The following is a 15,993-nucleotide window of genomic DNA, read 5'->3' as shown; positions in this document are numbered from 1 at the left end:
TTTGATCCCTCACAGGGAAGCAAATCCTTTCACCTGAGACAGAAAGAAGAATGCAACCTCTTACAGGAGGCGGAATTCCAGATGTCTCAGATGCTTCAGAATAGCCTCTGCCCCTTGTCCAGGAGTCTGCTCTTGTCAGTTGACAGACACTTCCCTCCCATCTTTCTTTCCAAGCATTCAGCAAATACCACCTGAAGATGGGACTACCAATGACCAGGACCTGCATGGAGACAAACAGGTGGACAAGTTGACCCTGGTCCTATAGCCGAGGTTCCCACTCTGAATTGGAAGGCTTTCCTCCCTCCTCTCTGCTTGCCCCTCTCTGGAGCAATGCTATCACTCCTGATCACAGACAGCGTAGCCTGAGGGGACATTTTTGCTGCTTTGGGAAAAAAAAAATCTCTTTATTGCTTGCATTTCTTTAATTCCACGAGAAATTGAGCAAACTTCTTTTTAATATATGTGTTGATCAATTTCAATTTTATTTCTATGAAGATCCCATTTCTTGATTGGTGTCTTAAACATTTTTCTTCTTGATTGATGAGAATTCTTTGTGAAATTTGTTCCTCAATGAAGCACATAAGCCGTTTGCCACTTGTGCTGCAAATATTTTCTCCAGCTCATTGTTTACTTTTTCTCACTTGTGATTTTTCCCCCCTCCCAATGCTTTTTATTTCTAGGCAAATGCAGAATATCAACATTTCCATCAAATATATATCCTGCTTAGAAAGGCATTTACTATTCAAAATAAGATAAATTCAATTTTTTTTTCTTGCAAAATGTCTTGGTTTCATTTTTGTGTATTCAAATCTCTGCTCCATCTTCAATTTCTTTTGGGCTAGTGGGGCAATGGGTCAGGATTCAGCATTTTTTTTCCTAATAGTCAATTGTCTTTAAATCATGTATTTAATAATTCCTCTTTGATCTTCTGATTTGAAATGCCACCTGCCACATAGACTAAATTTAAATTCATTATTTGTGTGTATTATATAGCCATCTGTCTGCTTCATGAAAACCTTTAGTATCAATCTGATTTAGCTCTTGAACTTTCACAATGCATTTTACATTTAGTAGAACTATTCTATCTCCATTATTATTCTTTCTCCTAAATCTTCCTTTTCATTTTTTTTCCTTGTGAATTTATCCCATATATTATGTTGATATTAAATTGGGATTACACTGATGTTATAATTTAGGGCTAATGATCGTCTTACCAGTATTGATTCATTCCAGCTTATGGCCAATTATCTCTTCCCATTTACTTATAGGTCTTACATATTTCTCTTTAACTTATTAATTAATTAATTTTAATTGACAACTCATCAGTGTGCCTATTTAGGCAGTACAATATGATATTTTGATCTACCTATATATTATAGATTAAATCAAGCTAGTTCACCCTTTTTAATTTATATCTTATTGTCTTACCTAATTGCTATTTTAAGTGAAATATTTTTTTATATTTTCACAAGTTATGTGTACACAAAAACATTATTGAGTACATATAATGATTTTCCTGAGTTATTATCTTCTGTGGGTTTTAGACAATTCTCCTGAGTTTCCTCAGCATATATCATATAACCTGGAAATGATGATAACTTTGACTTTCCAATATCTTACTCTGCTTCTCACTTGTCTCTGATTTTCTTGTCCAGTCATCTGGAACCAACCAGGTTACCTAGAACAGGGAGGATGGGTGTCCCTATTGTCCTTGGCTTTCATTATCCAGCAGCTCCTGGAAAAATGAAGTTTTAATGCAGGAATGGGATGGGAATGAGTACCTCTTCAAGTGAAAATATAATACCACAGCACAGTTGTGGTGTGAGGCAAGATGGTCCCTCAGGTGCAGGGCTGTCTGCCTTGGATCTGTGGACATGATGAACTATCACTATGTGCAGAAGTGCCTCAGCCTGCCAGGGGCCCTATCAGAATGCAGCCCTGTCAGGGCTGGGCTGGGACTATAAGACATGTGAGGATGCACACCGCCTGTGGGGAGGGGAAATTCCTCTAGACTTGAGGCAAAAGAGTCATGGCAAAACTCCATGTCTCTCTGAGGGATTTGAGCATCCTTTCCCAGGCAGATCCTGGACCAGCCGTGGATTGGAAGGCTCTTATACATGTACCAAGCAAGGAATGCTGTCCCAAAGGTCACCCTTACTCCTTGACCCTTCCCTACAAAGCCACCATGATCTAACTCCGTGTTTTTACCCCTTTTCCCAAGTTGGCAAGGCGGCCACAGCCAGCCAACCCTCTAGTCAGGGGATCCCCTACCCATGATGCCCTCTCTGCCCCCAAGACTGGATGGAGACTAATGTCTGGCAGCACATGCCACCAGGAGCAGAACCAGGGACTCCATATCCCCCAAGTCCTCTCTCTGAGAAGGAGGAAAGAAACAGCGATGGTTTTGCACCCATGACAGGCTGTGCCGTTTTTTTCATCATCTGTCTTCACAAGGACGCTATGGAGTAGATGTTGTTATCTCCATTTCACAGATGAAAAAAAAAGCTCCTAAAATAGAAGAAATGCCACAGTCTGCTCCACTTCAGCTGACTCAAACCAGCTGTTCAGAAGCCTCCCTCCAGCTCAGCCAGAGCCTCCTGCAAAAGAGAAAAACCTGTTTGCATTTTTATGGGAAAGCACATTTCCTTCCTGCCTCCCTTTTGTGGACTAAGCCTCACACTCTTCTGTCCTGGGCGATTGTCTTTGATGAAGGCTGTGTGCTCCTGAGAAAGACCACAGAGCAGGGGATGCTGGGCTAATCCTCTGATTTGGGAAGTCTGCTCACCTGACTTAGGGTCACATGTGTGGACACATAATCTGAGAAAGTAGCAGCTCCTTCTCCTTCTGGGCTGGGGACCCTCTGTACTGGCCATGGGCATAAAGTAAAGTGGTGCCCATTTCAAGGGGAATGCAGGCAGCCTTGAAGAACAAAAATAAAATTCCATTAGCTCTTGAGTGTCCCCACAGGCTGTGTTGCTGCACCTGTGTGTTGTCTTTCTATGGAAAGTGACAGTGGAGGAGGTACTGGGATGACGCAGTGGGGAGAGTGTCTCTGGGATGTTCAAGTTTTTCACTACTGACCCTGTATAAAATAGCAAATTAAGAACAGCAAGGTATGTAAAAAACAAAGTGCAGATTCTCAATGAATTTAAAAGAGGGGCAAATCGACAGAGGTCAGGGCTGTGAACTTTAACAAGGGGTGTGCTGAGGGTTTAATTTCAAAATAAAAAGACTCAGAGATGTGTCCAAACCAGGATCTCATTCCTAGACTTCAGACTTGCTCTTGGCCTGGGTTTTCTGACTTTAAATGGCATTATTGCATGACATCTTTGGATTCATTTCCAGAAGCAACTTGATGCTTGGCCTAGTACAAAAAAAAAATATTGATGCAAATAGCAGGTGTGATGGGCAGGGAGAGTGTCCCCTTTCTAGGCCCACAAGCCTACCCCATAGCCCAGCTTAGGTTGTTTTGTTGTGTCTTGTTTTGTGAAGTTGGGATTGGATCCAGTGCCTTGCTTTGCATATGCTAGGACTGAACAGAACCTGGGTCATATTGGCCATGAACCTTGGACATATTTCAGGGTCATTCTCCTTCCGGTTTTTAACAGTGCTCTTGGCAATTGTTTTATGCCTCAAATCCCAAAGAGGTCTGCTTTAATATCTTTCTCAGTTTCTCTGTCAGGCTGACTCTGAAACCCAAGTATGCCTCCCTATAGAGCAGTGAGGACCACCTGGCTGCAAGTTCCAGTCCCCTGGAGGTTGCAGGCAGCCTCACATCATGACTTCCAGGGAAGAGACTTGGGTTCTAAATGTTTTTTAAAGTTCCCCCAGGATTCTATTGTGCAAGCAGGCTTAAGAACCTGGCATGAGAACAGGTTTGGAGACTAAGAAAATCAAAACAAAACAAAAACGTTCGGAAAGGAGCCAACAGAACTGCAGGCAGACACACTGATCATAATAACTCTGAGAAACATAAATAAAGCAAAGAAGGTGGGTCTCATGTGGATGGGGTATGAAAACTCTTCAACTCCTAGGGATGTTCAATAAGAGAGGGCTAATGAAGCCTGCTCTTCCTTTGCATCAAGGTTATTCTTAGCACATGCTAAGCAAGTGCTCTACATCAGAACCCCAACTTCAGCTCAGCTAAGGTACTCTCCCTCACCCAACTCAGTACTTTTTCACCATTTATTCCCCACTTCCCTTCCCCAGACTCCAGAGCCCATTGTATTAGGGATCCTGGGTAGTGAGACATTCCCTCATCTGTGCTGCATGGGTTGACCTATTCTTGCCCAGGGCCATTCAGAGGGGGAAAATGAAATGTGGAGGGGCCGTACCCTTCCCTTTTGCTTCTTGCCTGCACTACCTTAGTAAGTGAAAAGGGCTCCTTATTACTTCAGATTTAGCACAGTGTCCTATCCCTGGCAGCCCAATGGATGTTCAATATACTTTTCCTGGACAGTGTTCAGTAGTCTCCCATCTGATCTCCTTTCCTCATCTTACTCCAATCCATTCATCACAGAGCATCCAGAATTATTTTTCAAGATGCAATTCATATTGTTATCACACCCCTTCTCAACATTCCTCATCTCCTACAGAGTGAAACACAAATCTCACAGTGAGGCTTCTATGGTCCCTTGTGACCCAATGCCTGCATAACTCTCCTACACCATCTGCCACATCAGTCCATGAAAGACCCCCTTCCACAACTGCACAGTATTCCCCCTCCAAGGCATCAGGAGGGACTGCCATTCCAGCTCTTCCCCATTCCCCTGCTATTTAATGCACATTTCTTCTCAGACCAGGCAAATGCTGGCTCGGAAGTTTCCTGGTCACCCTGCGCCCCCACTCCAACAGTGATGTTCTTCTCTTCATTTGAATGTACTCCTGTTATGGTGTTTTCACACTGTATAATGAATCTCTATTTACATGTTGATCCTGCCACAAAACTAAGCAACTTGAGGGCAGCAAGATCATGTCTCATTTTTGGAATTCCAGCCCTAGACTTGGAGTCTTCAAATGCTTGTAGCATTTGAAAGAAATTGGTTAATGTCTGGATGGATGAGACAGGGCTCATCCTTGATCCAGGGCTCTGAGGTCTGGTAAGCCATCTGGCTGGATGGTTCTCAGCATCTCTCTCCTTTCCAAGATCCTATCATTTTTGCTGACACTGAACATGCTACCTCAAACTTGGGCTACAAGCTTTCTGCCTCAATTTCTGACAGATTCACAGCTTCTTAATAAATTTAATGTTAAAATGAACTGGACTGCATTGTGTACTGATTTACATTGTTATTTTCATTGTGCATGTGTTTGGGGGCGATTTAACACTTTGTTAAAGTGTTAAATGATGGAAATTTCATTTCATTGTTTTTATAAAAATTTCCATTGTTTTTATAAAATCAGACATGCATTTTACATAGATCAAGATATAGGGTAACAAAGCTATGGATAGAGGGAGGACCAGGAAACAACTGTTAATACAGATGAATGATGGGTGCAAACACAGACTAAAAAAAAAATGGCATGCAAAGACTATTCACCTTCACCTTCCCAGCAAATGATTCTATCTTTAGCTAACTCCCTAGAATCTGCTTCTTACAAGATCTCCATTCTTTTCCGAAGACTGTATTTCTCCAAAGTATCCCCCAAAGTACTTACCCAGTCAAAAACTCTTTCTCAATCAGTAGCCTGAGAATAAAGTCCATGGTCCTGTTAGAACCACCTTGATGCCAGTAAGAGCAATGACCTTCTTCACCTTCTGTGTTGGGGTTGACTGCCATTATCACTTCTAGTTACAGAGAAGGTAATTGCTTTGTGGAATAAACACTACTTCAAGCATCCCTGTTAAGGCCATATGCAAATATACCCACCTGAAGTACTGAATATGAGAGCTGAGAAGGGCCTTCGAAGGACCCATCCAATCTCCTCAGACTTCACAGGAAAGAGGGTGGTACTAGAAGACTTCAGGTGTTTTATGTGGTATGTGCTATATGTGTGTGTATTTGTGGTGTGTGTTTGTTTCCATGCAGTGCCTTAAATATGTTTATTTTAAAGACTGTGGAAATATTTACTTTGCTATTCAAAATAAAAGAGATACTTGCTTTAAAAAAATAAAAAACTTTAGGTGATTTTCTGCAAGGCAAAAACCCAAGTCCTGGCAGAACCTGGACTTAAATATGAAACTCACAACTCCCAAGCTTTTTTCCCTTTACTAAGCAACACTACTTCCTATATATTTATTCCATGGCTATTTATTGAGATCATACTGTGGACCAGCAAAGCTACTATAGGCCAAGTCCCTTGCTGTCTTCTAGGTGTGGCAGGAAGAGGCCGGTGATAGAGCTCAGTGGTATAGTGCTTGTCTAGTACATGCAAGGACCTGAGTTTGATCCTTAGCCCCACACACACAAACAAAAAAGTGCTTGCCTAGGGTGGTAGAAAGACCACTTGGATACACCAGATGTCAAGGCGTAAGTACTACAAAGAAAGACAGGCTTAGGTATGCCGTGGGCTCAATTGAGCATGAAAATCATCAAAGGAGACAGGTAGATTCTAGGAATATGGAACAAAGTGTTAAATCTCCCCCAAACACACGCACACAAAAACAAACAAAAATGATGGAAAATTATGTGTTCAAATGTGTCCCCCCAAAATTTATATGTTGAAACCCTAGCTCCCCGAACCTCGAAATGTGTTTGCATTTGGAGATAGGGTCTTGAAAATGATGGTTAAGTTATAATGGGGCCATTAGAGTGAGTCTAATCCAATCTGACTGGTGTCTTTGTAAGAAAAGGAAATTTGGGTGTACAGAGGGTCATCAGAAGTGTGCATGTACCAAGGAAAGATCATGTAAGGACTTAGCAAAAAGATGGCCATCTGCAATTTAAGGAATGAGACCTCAAGGGAAACCAACTCTGCCCACACTTTGATCTTATGCATGCATGCAGGCCTACATACATACATACATATGGTGCATATATACATATACAGAAATAGTAATCCATGCAGTCCCAATAAATGTATTTAGTATACAGACTCTGATCTTGAAATACCATGTCCCTTTGAAAGAAATCAACGTTACTAGAGCTTCATGCTCTGTCCCATGTCTGAGAGAGGAAATGTACTAAGTGAGCCTGGAATATCTTGTCCTAGCAGACAGGAAGGATACTCTCAAAGACCAGGAGTATCACAGCAGGACTCAGGAGCCAGCATGAAGAGAATCCACTATGAGATAAGTTGAGCTTCAAATAGGAAAATAATTACAATATATTGAAACCCACCAAATATAAATTCATAAATGTATAATAATATTATCCCCCAGGGCTAGGGTTGTGGCTCAGTGGTAGAGTTCTTGCCTAGCATGTGTGAGGCACTGGGCTCCATCCTCAGCACCACATAAAAAATAAACAAATAAATATAAAAAATTATAATGTACACTGAAAATTTTTAAGAAATATTTTTTTCCAAATCAACTGGTCATCTTTTGAAGATGACACAAAACCAACATAGTATCTTTAAATAAAAAGAAATTATTGGTATATATCATAATGATGTGAAAAAATAAAGAGAAAGTAACAAGCATTTGTCCTTTTCCTTTATGAACTATATCTCTGTGCAACCCAGCAGAAGATGAGGAAAAGCATCTTTATCAAACTATCCAGTACAAACTGAAAATAAAAAGATAGAAATAGATCACTGTTTTGCAAACTCAAATAAACAAATGGCCCTTGGTGTTGTGTATCAGGAGGCTGCAAGTGTTTAAAAAGTAAAACCATCTGGACAACCCATGCCTCCTGATGAAGGAACACACCTGGCTTAGATGATGGGATGGTGCCTGGGTCTGACTTGCCTCTTGAGTCCAGCTGCATGAGACACAGGATAGCACAGCTCTTGAATTGCATCACATCTGTATGGGCTGCAAAACCCAGACAGGAAAACCACAACCTGAATTCTTCTACAGGAAGGGGGAAAGACTTAATTTACAGGAGAGAGAAACTGTAAGTTAAGAGACATCACAAATTTTAAAAGGAAAATTAAACTATTGGATTCAGAGAATGCAGCTGGATATTACAACTGTATGACTGTTAAAAAAAACTGCAAAGAGCTAATCACAGGGCAGGTACAAGAAAGGGGCCAGGAGATTCACTTCCTGACCTGTGTGGTAACTTTGATGGCATTTGCCCAAAGTGACTCATTAATCTGTACGTTTTATGGGGATTTCTATACCTTTGTGCTTTTAAAATAGAAAAAGTTATTAGAAGGCAACAGAATGACCTAGATAACTAGTGGGTTTGGAGGTCCTAACCCTAGAGTCTCTTCTGATGTAGTAATTCTGAACAGGAACCTGAGAAGTTATTTTCCTGCCAAGCTCGAGGTGCTGCTGATGCTGCTGGCCTATGAACCACACTTTAAGGGACAGAGGGAAAGAGCAAGTGGATTATCTACTAAGCTTATGGCAGTGTTTAATAATAATAATAATAATAATAAATTGTGTAACTACCATGCACCAGATTCAGCACTAATTAGGTAATATTACTTAAATATCACAATATCCCTAAAATAGATATTATTATATGCCTTTGAAACATGAAGCCACAGAAGTCAAAAGAACACAGTAACACTGCAAGGACAATAGTTAGTTCCAGGGTTACACCTTGAGGCAACACCTATTGCCACCAACTCCAAAGCAGGCATCCCCAGTGCTTCACCATATACCTACCTCTTGATGATTTAAAACTCAAAGGCAATGTAGGGATGCAAAGCTGATTGCTTTCTTGAAGCATTACCAGGTATCAGCTTACCATGTTTGAATCCTCATAGAGACAGGTGCTGGGATTCTCTGAGTTCAGAGAGCAGCAGCTCCCACTGACCAAATCAGCTGTGATGCATTCATAGTATAATTTTGGTGACCTAGAACAATAACAATTTGTTATTTTCAATGATTCTTGGTCTACTGGGCTCAGTGGATAGTCACTCACCTGGATGGATTCCACTCAGCTGGGGCTGGGAGGCCTGAGATGGCCTCACGGCCATGCCCAGCACCATGACTGTCAGTGGACCTCTCTCCATGTGCCCTCACATTGTCTAAGAGTCTAAACAGGCTTCCTTACAAGGAACAGCAAGCAGTGCAAGCCCCAGTCTATGCAAACTCTTGTCAAGTCTCTGAAGATGCCTCCTGGTCAAAGTAAGTCAAGTGGTCAAGCCCAAGGTCACTGTCAAAGAACTAAGCAAGAGCCGGGATACTGACAAGTATCATTTATTGGTACCATTATTATAGCACTGTGCCCCTCCCAAGATAATACAGTAGCTAATCAGGGACCTGTCACTAAGGCTGCCCAAGTAGCAACAAGGGAGTCAGGAGCTCTCGGTACAGCCTCACGCCCCCACAATAATTGATCCAAGGCTAACCAGGCTACTGTCAGAGTCAAAGCCTCCAAATAGGAGCTTAGGGTAGACTGCATATTGTGAGGCCTTTGGGAAATGATTAGCTCATGAGGGCATATAAGAAGAAAAACAAGAGTATGTGCTTCCTCTCACCTTGTTTTCCTCCACAAGGGGACACATGGAGAAGGCAGTGTGTACAAGCCAGGAATCAAACTCATGCCAGACACTGGATCTGCTAGATAGATCTTGCACTTCCCTGCATCCAGAACTATGATAAATAAATGTCTATTGTTAAGGCATATACTTGCTGTAACAGCCCAAAGGAACCAAGACAGGGCTGCAGAAGATAAGAAATGGGGAGAAGTTGGAGGCCAGCCAGTCCTGTGGGCTCTGCTCTTGACTCTGCACTAATTCCCATGGTAGTAATGAGTGCACAACACATCCTTCCAGGGTGCTTGCCCAGCCTCAAACTTGAATCTGACCAGGGCCTACAGTCTGACCCAAGTTTACAAGGACAGAGGTAGGTGGTGTTAGCACCTCTGCAATCTTCCGTTGACTAGCCTTACTGCCCAAACAGTGGTCTGAGAACTAACAGACCCAGCAGCACTGGGGAGGGGTTCAGAAACGCCCAATCCCAGGTCCTTCTTCAGACTGCTTCTTCTGACCTGCTAAACCAGCGCTGCTTTGTAACAAAATCAGCAGGTGATTCACATGCATAAGAAAATTAGAGAAGCTGTAAGGAAACATGGATCCAGTTTCTTCAACAAATGAATTTCAGAGGAAAAAGTGAGGGGGGTGGTGGGACCAGTCTAGCCTATGTGAAGCCTGGTTTCCATTCCCAGGAACATACACACATACACACATACAATGAAACTTGTCCATAAAATGCAATAGTGGATTTTGTTTGATTCCTGATTTGTACCAAACATCAGTAAAAACTCACCCGACTAGGTTTTTCATATTAAGGAATGATTAATTGTTATGTCTAATAATACTATGAATTATTAAATGCACTCTTTTATGTTTTAAAATACACACTGAAATGCTTACTGAAATTATGATCGGATGACAACGATAGGCATCAAAACAACCTAGTATGAAGGTAGAAGCACCTGGGTAGGTCCATGACTCAACTTTAACAGACTGCCTTGCATCAATCAATCATGGAAACCAAATAAACTTTCTCCCTGTTATCTGGATTGTAAATTCCCATTCAAAAATGTGACCACTTTTACAAAAAATACACAGATTCTTAGGTATTACTTAGATATATGGAATCTCTGAAAGTTGGCCTCTGGAAAAAGTTGTGATGGTTATAGTTGATGTTTCATTTTGTTTTGTTTGTTTGTTCATTTGTCGTTTTAATCCTTCCCAGTCATCCTGATGCATCTGGTATCAGGGCAGAAGTTTGAGAATTCTTGGTTGAATTCTGCGTCAAGACACCAGGGAAAACAACCACAAATTATTTAAAGACAAGAATAATTTAGCTTTCTTCTGAGAAATTGAGTCCCAACACTCTCTCTTTATCTGTGGAAACCTACACCCTCATTAAGAGAAAAGACACAAAAAGTACATGAAGAAGAAAGAGCTAGCTTTTGTTCAGAGAGCTAGAAAACATCCAGGAGTACAACTTAGCTCATGTGGGAAATTCTAACCTGAGATACGTCAGGCAGGAAAGCCCAGCTCCAAAATCTCTGATCCATCCACACTCTCTAAAATTCAGTCATTAGAAAGTCATTCTTTTTGAGTTAACAAGCATTCTTATTTAAAATGAAATTCTTCTGAGAGAGATTACACAGTTATTGTATTCTAAACAATCTTTTTCATAAGGTCATGAAGGACTTTGGGAAACACAAATGCCCACAGCCGATAGGCCAGTTTAATAAATATTCAAATCTGACCTAGTAAGTACAATGAGAATTAATTTGTTATTATAAGGTACTTGGACAATCTGTCAATTGGTACATAGTATTTATTTGGATTCATGGTAAATTTATATCTCAAACTCTAGGGCAATTGCTAAAAAATAAAAACTAAAAAAGAAGAAGAAGAAGAAGGAGGAGGGGGGGGAGGAGGAGGAGGAGGAGGAGGAGGAGGAGGAGGAGGAGGAGGGGCTGGGGCTGCATCTCAGTGGCAAAGCGCTGGCCTAGCATTCATGAGGCACTGGGTTGGATCCTCAGCACCACATAAAAATTAACAAATAAAATAAAGGCATTCTGTCCATCTACAACTACAAAAAATATTAAAAAAGAAAGAAAGAGTAATAGTATGACTGATATGCTCAGAAAGGAAAAAAAAAACAAAATCATATAATATTGCTCAATTAAAAACCACACAAGGGAGACCGCCAACACCAGCCTGCGTGGGCCCCCAGGCTCGCAGTAGGTCCTGGTCCACTGCTCCACCAGCGAGGCAGACACCCGCCAGAGAGGCGCAGAACCACCCCTTCTGAGCAGCAGACTACCACTGGAGGTCAAGCCCAGCGGCCCAGATTCACCCACACCGGCCTGTGTGGGGCCCAGCTCACAGTAGGCCTGGGTCTACCCCTCCACCAGCAGGCACCCACCAGAGCCCAGCTTCCAGCACAGGACTGCCTGCCTCTTCTGACCAGAAGACTACCGAGGGAGTCAGGCCCAGCCCAGATCTGTCCACACCGACTAGCACAGGACCCAGGTCCAGGGTAGGTCCGAGTTCACCCCCCCACCCCCACCTGAGAGATTAAGCCTAACCCCCTTCTATCTTGGGACACTGCAGTCATTGCCATAGCCTTCCCCACACAGTAGCCCCTAACTTTTTGACAACAGACAGGGCCTACAAGCAGCTGCATCTCAGAGCAGGAATCCCAAAAGGAGTGTGAGGCCCACTCTTGTAGCTCCTTATTTGTAAGACATTGCTTCCATCTTGGGGCACCTTAACTATTATCTCGAGTTACCTCTGCTATTGCCACCACCAACCTTAGATGCAGTAGCATTTACTGAGGGACACTGGCAGGGTCTGGAAGCCCAACATCAAGGTGAGGTACAGACAATCTGTTAATTCTACTAGTACCTAAGACAGAAATTATACCAACCATTTCCAGAACATAGAACCAGAGGTAACACTTCCTAAGTCACCCTAGAAGGCCAGCAGTACTTCAATATAAAAACCAGACAGAGATATTATAAGAAAACAACTAATACCTCTCATTAATATGTATGCAAAAATTCTCAACAGTTTTGTTTTGGCACAGGACCGCCCCTTCTGACCAATGGACTTCCGTGGGAGCCGAGATCCATCTCAGACGGCCCAAACCAGCCCACAAGGGATCCAGGTTCTCAGTAGGCCCAGTTCACCCCTCCCCTAATGGAGCAGACACTGCCAGAGCCTAGCCTTTGGCACAGGACCACCCCTTCCCACCAGCAGACTACCACGAGAGGTCAAATCCAGCAGCCCAGATCCACCCACACCTGCCTGAGCTGGACCCAGGCACTTAGCAGGCCCAATCCACCCCTCCCCAGGTGGGGCAGACACCCAAGAGAGCCTAGCCTCTGGCTCAGGACCACCCCTTCCTATCAGCAGACTACCATGGGAGGTCAAGCCCAGCAGCCCAGATCCACCCACTCCAACTTATACAGGACCCAGATCCAGGATGAGGTAGCATCCATTGAGGGACACCAGCAGGGTCTGGAAGCCCAACATCAAGGTGAGAAACAGACAATCTGCACAGGAACTATAAGAATACAGGGAAGAAACTATAATATCTCAGATCCACACTGCAAGAAAGGCACATAGACAACGTGAAAAAACAAGGGAGGAAAATTGCCCCCAAACAAACCAGGATACTATAATAACAGAACTCATGGACAGCAAAATTGATGAAATGTCAGAGAAGGAGTTCAGAAGGTTCATAATTAAAATGATCTGTGAATTAAAGAATGACCTAAATGAGAAAATACAAGCAAAAATTGATCACTCCAACAATGAGATAAGAGAGCAAATACAGGTAGCAAAAGATTACTTCAAGAGAGAGATGGAGATCCTGGAAAAAAAAAACAGTCAGAAATCCTTGAAATGAAGGATACAATAAATCAAATAAATAGAAAGCATAACCAACAGACTAGATCACTTGGAAGAAAGAACATAAGATAATGGAGACAAAGTATATAATCTGGAAAATAAAGTTGATCACACAGTGAAGAAAGTTAGAAACCATGAACAGAACATCCAAGAATTATGGAAGAGCATCAAAAGACCCAAACTAAAAGTTATTGGGCTAGAGGAAGGCACAGAGTTTTAAACTAAAGGAGTGCATAATCTCTTCAATGAGATAATATCAGAAAATTTCCCAAGCATGAAAAATGAATTGGAAGGCCAAATACAAGAAGCTTACAGGACACCAATTGTACAAAATTGCAACATACCTACACCAAGGCACATTAAAATGAAACTGCCTAGCATACAGAATAAGGATAGAATCATAAAAACACCTCTTTCATCACTAAATAGGTCTTCCAAACAAAAGCTGAACAAAGAAACTAGAATTCAATAATATAATCATTAACTTAGACTTAAATGACATATATATAATATTCCATCCTTCAATGAGAGAATATACTTTCTTCTCAGCAGCACATGGATCCTTCTCTAAAGTAGACCATATACTATTCCACAAAGCAACTCTTAGCAAATATAAAAAACTAGAGATACTACCTGGCATTCTATCAGATCATAATGGAATAAAATTAGAAATCAATGATAAAATAAGAAATAAAATCCACTCCAACACCTGAAGACTAAATAATTTGCTACTGAATGAACAATGGGTTACAAAAGATATCAAGGAGGAGAGTTAAAAAATTTTAGAGGTGGAATGAGAACACAAATACAACATATCAAAATCTCTGGGACACTAGGAAAACAGTTCTAAGAGGAAAGTTCATTGTATGGAGTTCATTCCTTAAAAGAAGAAAAAGTCAACAAATAAATGACTTAACACTACATCTCAAAGCCCTAGAAAAAGAACAACAAATCAACACCAAAAGCACAGAAGACAGGAAATAATTAAAATCAGAACTGAAATCAATGAAATTGAAACAAAAAAACAATTGAAAAAATTGACAGAACAAAAAGTTGGTTCTTTGAAAAAATAAATAAAATTGGACCCTTAGCCATGCTAACGAAGAGAAAAAAAAATTCAAATCACTAACATACGTGATAAAAAAGGAAATATCACAACAGACACTACAGAAATACAAAAGATAATTAGAAATTATTTTGAAAACTTGTACTCCAATAAAATAGAAAATATTGAAGGCATCGACAAATTTCTAGAGTCATATAATTTGCCTAAATTGAATCAGGATGATATACACAATTTAAACAGATCAATTTGAAGTGACCAAATAGCAGATGCCATCAAAAGTCTACCAATTAAGAAAAGCCCAGGACCAGACAGATACACAGCTGAGTTCTACAAGACCTTTAAAGAAGAACTAAAACCCAACTCTCCAATTTATTTCAGGAAATAGAAAAAAGAGGCAGCACTCTCAAACTCATTCTATGAGTCTAATATCACTCTGATTCCAAAACTAGGAAAAGACACATCAAAAAAGAAAACTTCAGACCAATATCTCTAATGAACATAGATGCAAAAATTCTCAATGAAATTCTGGCAAATCACATACAAAAACATATCAAAAAGATTGTGCACCACAATCAAGTGGGATTGATCCCAGGGGTGCAAGTTTGGTTCAACATATGGAAATCAATAAATGTAATTCATCAGATCAATAGACTTAAAGATAAGAATTATGTGATCCTCTCAATAGATGCAGAAAAAGCATTTGACAAAATACAGCACCACTTTATGTTCAAAACACTATAAAAACTAGGGATAACAGAAACATATCTCAACATTTTAAAGACTATCTATGCTAAGCCCCAGGCCAACATCATTCTAAATGGAGAAAAATTGAAGGCATTCCCTCTACAAACTGGAATAAGACAGGGATGCCCTCATTCACCAATTCTATTTACCATAGTCTTTTGACACTGGCCAGAGCAATTAGACAGATAAAGGAAATTAAAGGGATACACATAGGAAAAGAAGAACTCAAATTGGCACTATTTGCTGATGATATGATTCTATACCTAGAAGAGCCTAAAATTTCCACCAAAAAAATTCTAGAACTAGTGAATGAATTCAGCAAAGTAGCAGGATATAAAATCAACACTCATCAATCAAAGACATTTCTGTATATCAGTGACAAATCCTCAGAAATGAAAATGAGGAAAATTATCATATTTTCAATAGCCTCAAAAAAATAAAATAAAATATGAAAGAGGTGAAAGATTTATATAATGAAAACTACAGATCCCTAAAGAAAGAAATTGAAGAAGACCTTAGAAGATGTAAAGATCTAACTTGCTCTTGGGTAGGCAGAATTAATATTATCAAAATGACCATACTTCCAAAAGCACTATACAGATTTAATGCAATTCTGGTCAAAATCCCAATGCTATTCCTCATAGAAATAGAAAAATCAGTCATGAAATCCATCTGGAAAAATAAGAGACCCAGAATAGCTAAAGCAATCCTTAGCAGGAAGGGTGAAGAAGGTGGCATCACTA

The sequence above is a fragment of the Urocitellus parryii genome, chromosome 6 (assembly GCF_045843805.1).
Source record: "Urocitellus parryii isolate mUroPar1 chromosome 6, mUroPar1.hap1, whole genome shotgun sequence".
Classification (NCBI taxonomy): domain Eukaryota; kingdom Metazoa; phylum Chordata; class Mammalia; order Rodentia; family Sciuridae; genus Urocitellus; species Urocitellus parryii.
This window is presented reverse-complemented; position numbering follows the sequence as displayed.